The sequence below is a fragment of the Nerophis ophidion genome, linkage group LG11 (assembly GCF_033978795.1).
Source record: "Nerophis ophidion isolate RoL-2023_Sa linkage group LG11, RoL_Noph_v1.0, whole genome shotgun sequence".
Classification (NCBI taxonomy): Eukaryota; Metazoa; Chordata; class Actinopteri; order Syngnathiformes; family Syngnathidae; genus Nerophis; species Nerophis ophidion.
The window spans coordinates 36699176-36705582 of NC_084621.1; positions in this window are offsets into that span (position 1 = coordinate 36699176).

Here is a 6407-nt window from a genome sequence, read left to right on the forward strand (position 1 = left end):
ACACACACACACACACACACACACACACACACACACACACACACAAACACACGCACACACACACACACACACACACACACACACACACACACACACACAAACACACGCACACACAAAATACACACTCACGCACACAAAACACACACTCACGCACAGGCACACGCAGTGAAGAGCGTTCCCACGGAAGCATAACTCAAAACACCATAGTTTCAGAAAGTAAACTTGATTCAATGTCGAGATATCGATACTAAGTGCATGACGTCACGACTGGCACAAACTAGCTTTATAAATCGATGTTTTCAACAAAAATTTGAAAAGGAATTTTACATTTGCAACCCCATTATTCTATTGGCTAAGTTTTATATAGAACTCTACGTTAAAACACTCTCTACCTCTAACAACAAAATAGCTTTGAAAACGATGATGCTGTGTTCCAAATGTAAGTTATTTACTGAAATTGAGTGAGCCTATGGCTTTGCACTTTCTTTATTATATATATATATATATATATATATATATATATATATATATATATATATATATATATATATATATATATATATATATATATATATATATATATATATACATATATGGAAGTGGAACTGTGGACCAGCTCTATACTCTCGGCAAGGTTCTCGAGGGTGCATGGGAGTTTGCCCAACCAGTCTACATGTGCTTTGTGGACTTGGAGAAGGCATTCGACCGTGTCCCTCGGGAATTCCTGTGGGGAGTGCTCAGAGAGTATGGGGTAACGGACTGTCTTATTGTGGCGGTCCGCTCCCTGTACGATCAGTGTCAGCGCTTGGTCCGCGTTGCCAGCAGTAAGTCGTACACGTTTCCAGTGAGGGTTGGACTCCGCCAAGGCTGTCCTTTGTCACCGACTCTGTTCATAACTTTTATGGACAGAATTTCTAGGCGCAGCCAAGGCGTTGAGGGGTTCCGGTTTGGTGGCCGCAGGATTAGGTCTTTGCTTTTTGCAGATGATGTGGTCCTGTTGACTTCATCTGGCCGGGATCTTCAGCTCTCACTGGATCGGTACGCAGCCGAGTGTGAAGCGACCGGAATGAGAATCAGCACCTCCATGTCCGAGTCCATGGTTCTCGCCCGGAAAAGGGTGGAATGCCATCTCCGTGTTGGGGAGGAGACCCTTCCCCAAGTGGAGGAGTTCAAGTACCTAGGAGTCTTGTTCACGAGTGAGGGAAGAGTGGATCGTGAGATCGACAGGCGGATCGGTGCGGCGTCTTCAGTAATGCGGACGTTGTACCGATCCGTTGTGGTGAAGAAGGAGCTGAGCCGGAAGGCAAAGCTCTCAATTTACCGGTCGATCTACGTTCCCATCCTCACCTATGGTCATGAGCTTTGCGGCATGACCGAAAGGACAAGATCACGGGTATAAGCGGCCGAAATGAGTTTCCTCTGCCGGGTGGCGGGGCTCTCCCTTAGAGATAGGGTGAGAAGCTCTGCCATCCGGGAGGAACTCAAAGTAAAGCCGCTGCTCCTCCACATCGAGAGGAGCCAGATGAGGTGGTCAGGCGTTTAGGGCACGTCCAACCGTTAGGAGGCCACGGGGAAGACCCAGGACACATTGGGAAGACTATGTCTCCCGGCTGGCCTGGGAACGCCTTGGGATCCACCGGGAAGAGCTAGACGAAGTGGCTGGGGAGATCTGGGCTTCCCTGCTTAGGCTGCTGACCCCGCGATCGGACCTCGGATAAGCGGAAGAAGATGGATGAATGGATGGATATACAGTGTATATATATATATATATATATATACCTGCGATGAGGTGGCGACTTGTCCAGGGTGTACACCGCCTTCCACCCGATTGTAGTTGAGATAGGCACCAGCGCCCCCCGTGACCCCGAAGGGAATAAGCGGTTGTAGAAAATGGATTGATGGATGGATGGATAGATATACTGTATATACACATTTGTATTCCATTTTAGTTACTTTGAATTAACAACCCCCTGGCGCTGTTTTGTTTTGTTTTTGTACTGTGTTTGTACTTATTTTGATTATTGTTTCTCGTCTGTTTGTAAATGTTGAAATGTATAAATAAAAGTTAAAAAAAAAAAAAAAACGCTCCTTATTTAGAAAACATATTGTACATTAAAACGACATAAGTTGTACATAAGGAAGCATATTACATTAAAACATGTCAGAAGTGGGAAAAAAAATCAATGTTTTCAGTATTTTTGTATGTTTCATTTCACAAATGCCTGTGATTGATTGATGGATTGATTGAAACTTTTAGTAGTAGACAGTACAGAACATATTCCGTACAATTGACCACTAATTGGTAGCACCTGAATACATTTTTCAACTATTTTAAGTCGGGGTCCACGTTAATCAATTCATAGTAAAATTAATAAGTGTGTTTTTTGTTTTTGTGTTGGTCATATTGTTGCATGGATTGATTGATTGTTTAAAACTTTTATTAGTAGATTGCACAGTACAGTACATATTCTGTACAATTGACCACTAAAATGGAAACACCCGAATAAGTTTTTCAACTAGTTTAAGTAAGGGTCCACGTTAATCAAGTCATGGTAATATTAATGAGTGTGTTTTTTGTTTTTGTGTTGTTCATATTGTTGCATAGATTGATTGATTGATTGATTGATTGATTGATTGATTGAGTGGTTGAAACTTTTAACAGTAGATTGCGCAGTAAAGTACATATTTCGTGCAATTGACCACTAAATGGCAACACTCGAATAAGTTTTTCAACTTGTTTAATTCGGGGTCCACGTTAATCAATTCATGGTAAGATGATAGGGATTGGCCACGCAAATTGGAATGTTGCAAGCACCTGGGCTTTTGTAAAGTTGGACAACTTTTTTTTTTCTGTAATTTCAATACTGTATATGAGTTATACCTCATGAATAAAATGTAATAAATAGTTAAATTCTAATAATTTGTTTTTTAATCAAACTAAGACCGTCTGAGGCACAGATGTCAAACTCTTTATGTCGAATTTGTTCTCACTTTGTTAAAAAAAAAAAATAATTAATTACAAATAAACAAATTTGGGAGGTTTGTCTAGATCAGGGGTGTCAAACTCATTTTACATTGGGGGCCACATGGAGAAAAATGTACATCCAAGTGGGCGGGACTGGTAAAATCACAGCACGATAACTTAAAAATAAAGACAACTTCAGATTGTTTTCCATGTTTAAAAATAGAACAAGCACATTCTTAAATTCTACAAATATATATATATATATTTTTAAACAATTAGCTGTTGCTGTTAATAGTATATATACTGGACTTTATTTGTCGCTATTTATATTTTCTGAATAGATTATGTGATAATGTTCATCAGTCAACTAATTTGTGTTAATTTTCAATCCATCAAAAAAAATAATATCAAAATCAAATTGTCTGTCGATCTGTGTTGGTTCTGCGATGAGGTGGCGACTTGTCCAGGGTGTATCCCGCCTTCCGCCCAAATGCCGCTGAGATAGGCTCCAGCGACCCCCCGCGACCCTAAAAGGGACAGGCGGTAGAAAATGGATTGATGGATGAAAATTAAAGTATGTTTTTTATGTAGTTTGATCATTTTCCTCGACTGATGTACTAACATCATGTGGTTTATGTTGTACATATTTAGCATCATCTACAAAGATACAAATAATTTCTATAGCGACATCAAGTGGACACATTTAGAATAGCAGTTTCTTTCATTCAAAAATTTCAGGTTGATTTTTATACTTAGCAAACTCATCCCACAGGCCGGATAAAACCTGTTCGTGGGCCTGATCCAGCCCTCGGGTCGTACGTTTGACACCCCTGATCTAGATGTGTTTGTGTCTAAATATGTGAATATGTTAAAATTTCGCTATTTGGTAGGACCAATCAGCAATTATATTGATTTCAGTGGGAAACCTTGATTTTAGATACATTTTTTTTAGTTAAGAGCTCTGTCACAGAACTAATTAAGCTTGTAAGTTGAGGTATTACTATAATACAGATTAATTGATCGGGTTTTGTTCTCTGAAAGTTTGCCCTTACCCCAAAACAGCAGAATGTTCACATGAAATATGCTTTTTAAATAAAAAAAACAAACATTAAGTTGATATTGGTTAAAAAAAAAAACCAATACAATAGAATGTACTACAAACAACTATATGTACAGTATATAGTTTTATGAAGAAATGTAGCGGTAATAATAATGTACAGCATTTACCTTGGAGGGGGAACTTCTACTGTATCTCCTTCCAGCTGCTTCCCTGTCAAACACACCAGAAGCAGCTTTCCCATTTTTTCACAGATGAATGCCCACTGTTTAGATATTATGTTAACATTATTGGCTGTTGTTAGACTTGTTCTGCTTTAGTATGGTGCACACTATAATGCTATGTTCCAGTTGCTTTGCCAAGTTGGCATCACGGTCACTCGGTCATATTTTTAAAGATTTTTTCTTTTAATTAAACCAATATCATTCACTTCTTCTCAGCACTGTCTTTCACACTCACTTTCTTCCTTCCAAAAAAATAAACAAAAATAGAGAACCCTTTTGAAAATGTTCTGCTGTTTAAATTAAACTACTACACTTTCATTGTTTTGTTCTATATGCAAATGTTTTAATTGTAGTTACTATCAAACAATGATCCTCCTAGGTCAGGGGTCACCAATCTTTTTGAAACCAAGAGCTACTTCTTGGGTACTGATTAATGCAAAGGGCTACCAGTTTGATACACACTTAAATAAATTACCAGAAATAGCCAATTTGCTCAATTTACCTTAAATAAATAAATCTCTCTATATATAAAAAATGGGTATTTCTGTCCGTCATTCTGTCGTACATTTTTTTTCCTTTCATGGAAGGTTTTTTGTAGAGAATAAATGATGAAAAAAACACTTAATTGAACGGTTTAAAAGAGGAGAAAACAGGAAAAAAAAGAAAATTACATTTTGAAACATAGTTTATCTTCAATTTCGACTCTTTAAAATTCAAAATTCAACTGAAAAAAATGAAGAGAAAAACTAGCTACTTCAAATCTTTTTGAAAAAATAAAAAATAATAATTTATGGAACATCATTAGTAATTTTTCCTGATTAAAATTAATTTTAGAATTTTGATGACATGTTTTAAATAGGTTAAAATCCAATCTGCACTTTGTTATAACATATAACAAATTGAACCAAGCTATATTTCTAATAAAGACAAATCATTATTTCTTCTAGATTTTCCAGAACAAAAATTTTAAAACAAATTCAAAAGACTTTGAAATAAGATTTAAGTTTGAAGAAATGTTTCACAAATATTCTTTGTCGAAAAAACAGTAGCTAAAATGAAAAATTTAATTAAAATGTATTTATTATTCTTTACAATAAAAAAAAAACTTGAACATTGATTTAAATTGTCAGGAAAGAAGAGGAAGGAATTTAAAAGGTAAAAATGTGTGTTTAAAAATCCTAAAATCATTTTTAAGGTTGTATTTTTTCTCTAAAATTGTCTTTCTGGAAGTTATAAGAAGCAAAGTAAAAAATAAATGAAATTATTTAAACAAATGAAGACCAAGTCTTTAACATTTTTTCTTGGATTTTCAAATTCTATTTGAGTTTTGTCTCTCTCAGAATTAAAAATGTCGAGCAAAGCGAGACCAGCTTGCTAGTAAATAAATACAATTTAAAAAATACAGGCAGCTCACTGGTAAGTGCTGCTATTTGAGCTATTTTTAGAACAGGCCAGCGGGCTACTCATCTGGTCCTTACGGGCTACCTGGTGCCCACGGGCACCGCATGGTGACCCCTGTCCTAGGTCATTTAAGTGCATATTTTGAAATTCACAAATTCATCAGTTTAATTTGTGTTCATTCTGTGACAGCACCACTGATTTACCTTTGTCATCTTGAAATTAAATGCATAGTCTTTACTTGTACAACTCAAGCAAGGGTGAGGTATTACCCAATACCCACTCATGGTGATCATTAGAAGGACGGTAAGTACTGGAGTTATATTCCAATGGCGATGGCCTACATTCCTCCATCAAGAAGACTGGCAGTGGGACAGTGCCTCTCTGTATGGGTTGGGACCCTTGTTTACATTATGGTATGCACAGTTCAATCAATGACATGCACTATAGGGGTCAACAGGTCCAACACATACACATGACATTGCTGTAGTAAAACACAAACCATATGAATTATAACTAAAATAGTATTAATAAATACAATTACACACAGTCACGTAAATGCAAATCGTCCATCCATCCGTCCATCCATTCATTTTCTACCGCTTATTCCCTTAGGGATTGCGGGGAGCGCTGGTGCCTATCTCAGCTACAATCTGGCGGAAGCCCTGGTACACCCTGGACAAGTCGCCACTTCATCGCAGGGCCAACACAGATAGACAGACAATATTCACACTCACATTCACACACTAGGGACATTTGGTGT